Consider the following 2719-nt stretch of genomic DNA (forward strand, 5'->3'; position numbering starts at 1 on the left):
CATGTTTGACTCGTTTGCCATATATTGTGATCATGTTACATCCAATTATTTCCTCATCTTCAAAAATTAATTTCTCACTCAATTTTCATCCAAAAATCATGAGAATTTTTCCATCATGTTCATGAATGTGTCTAGTATTTGATTTTGATTTTTAATCATTTTTTCATTGGCTGGATTTTAATTGGCAATTGTTTCCCCAACATGTATGCATAAATGATATCTCTTGCCATTTCAATTGTGAAATACTCATGATGCATCCTTTGCCTTTGAAATTTTTTGTGGAGAAACTAGACACATTGACCTTCATTTTGATATAAAGTTTGTGGATTTCCCATTTGTGGTTTGCTGGATATGATTTTTTGAAGTTGAAGTGTACATTTGGTGTCACAACATGAACATGCATTTTCCCTAATTTTGTTGACATGCTTCCTTGCATCCAATTGACCCCATTTTTTGCATGAATCATCTATCACATGTCTAGTTCATGTATGAATTTTCTTGGAATTAATTGTGCTATTTTCCATTTGATTGTGAATTTTCTTCCCTGCCTAGTCCATGATTGACTTTTTGTGCTATATGTTGCCAAATCATTTGGGAAATTCTCATACCATATTGTATGATCATGAAATTTCATATGTGATAATTAGACATCTCAAGCTTTGCATTGGTGTTAATCTCATTAATTTCTCATCTGTTTTCTATTTGATATGATTTTTTGAAGTTGACCCATGCTTGTTGACTTTCATTGTGCATGCTTGAACTTGGTTTGACTTCATGATTTTAATTGACTGCCTTCCTCTCATCCAAATGCCATGAAATTTTACATGTCTACCATGATAGATGTTAGGATTGAGTGTGATTTATTTGATGATTTTTGAAATTGTTTGAGTTGACTTTTGATGCAAGTCATTCTGTTGACTTTTGTGTGCTTTCATTTGCCTTGCTTTGATTTCTTTGGTCTATGAAATAACAATGATGCATGATTTGAATGTGGGCCCAATTGTGATAGCTTCTCAAATGTTTGACTTTGGTTTTGGTTGACTTTTCCTTGCTGCCTTGACTTTTTTCTTTCACCCTTGACCCTAGGCTAGCCCTAGTGGTCTATTGTGCTCACTATTGAGTTCCTGTTTCAGGTTGAGCACCATTGCCATTGAGATCATACAAATGTGATTGGTTTTGATTACATATCATGTACTAACCTTTGTTTTGCAGGTGGTTTGACTCATGTGTTTGAGTCTTGCTTTGCACAGTTGACCTTCTGTAGTTGACTGTTTATCCATTCCTTTTGGTTTTAACTGTGGAACTGTGAACTGATCTGTTTGACTTTTGCAGGTACTTTAGTTGCTCAAGTTCTCTGAACTTGATTTGCCTTGCTTTTTAGCAAATTGCTTTGAGGTATAAATCTTTCTTCTCCATGTAGTCTGGAGTCCCGGTCTGTTATTTTGACCGGGCAAACTGTCTGAAGTCCTCCTTAAGAGGCAATGCCTGTGTGTGTTTAAAATTGTCCCAAGCAGGAAAAGTCCTTCAAGTAAGGCAATTGGTGGAAGGTAGGGATAAGTAGCCTATCCCCCACTATTCAGTGTGTCCTCTCTTTGCTCCCATTACATGGTTGAAGCATCGAGATAAAAACCCAAGATCTAATCGAGTCAATAATGGGGAAAGAGTTCCATCTTTCTGAACTCCCCCACTTTCTATTATTTGATGCTCTCCCTGATCAGGGATAGAAGCAATGAGGCACACCCCTCATCTCCTTTCATCTGCTTCACCTTAGCCCCTCAATGGCAAGGTTAAGAGCAACCTTTGACCCTATTCCAGCTGGCCCTAGTGCCTAACCTTTTGCTTGAGCCTCTTGTATGCATATAGAGTGTGCTTCTTGTGATTGTGATTGCCTGTTTGCTTTGCCTCTTTAGGTGTAGCTTAGACTTGCCCTTGTGCAAGGTAGGTTGTGCTTGACTTGCTTCCTGTGCAAGTCAAGTCTGTGTGGCTTGCTTCCTGTGTGAGCCATGCTTAGAGCTGTTTGGCCGAACTACGGCAACTCTGATTCTCATGTCCAGATGAGATACGTAGGCACGAGACGCGATGTCTTGCCGAGTTTGACTAACCACTAACACTAATTCTCTTCTCTCACCCCTGTTGTGATTGAGATATCCCTTTTCTCTTGCCCTAGTTGCAATCGAGACTTTGCTTTTTCCTGTGTCTGTTCAGGATAGGTTGGCCCTTGTGCCATTTAGCTAGAAACCATAACTTAGGGTTGATTTTGCATGACAACATCTAGGCTCGAGTCGTAGTCTCCCTAGTGTTGTGTCTCCCTCTGTTATCTGGTTAGGCTAGATCCTTTATCCCTGCGTAGGGGAACTACATCGCCCTGATCTTCATACCAGATGAAGTATGTAGGCAGGAGATTGAGCTGATCTCTCCGGGCGCCTATTCTTTTCTTTTGTGTGTGTTTGACAGTTATAGGCTGAGTCCCCGACTCCCTATTAACTTGTTGTGTTGTTGTGTGCTTGGAAGCCGATGTAAGTCCATCGAGTGGCATTTGGGTTCCAGTGTGGGTGTGTTTAGGTTCGGATGCTGACATAAGTCCAGTGATTGGCAGTCGGGCTCCACGTTTGCCTGTGTTTTGTTTGTTTGTGTGCGTGTTAGCCGAGCTACGAATGCTCTGATTCTTCTCTCGTCCGAGAAGATACGTATGCATAGGATGCGATATCCTAGCGAGCAT

This window comes from Lathyrus oleraceus, chromosome 2, assembly GCF_024323335.1.
Source record: "Lathyrus oleraceus cultivar Zhongwan6 chromosome 2, CAAS_Psat_ZW6_1.0, whole genome shotgun sequence".
Classification (NCBI taxonomy): Eukaryota; Viridiplantae; Streptophyta; class Magnoliopsida; order Fabales; family Fabaceae; genus Lathyrus; species Lathyrus oleraceus.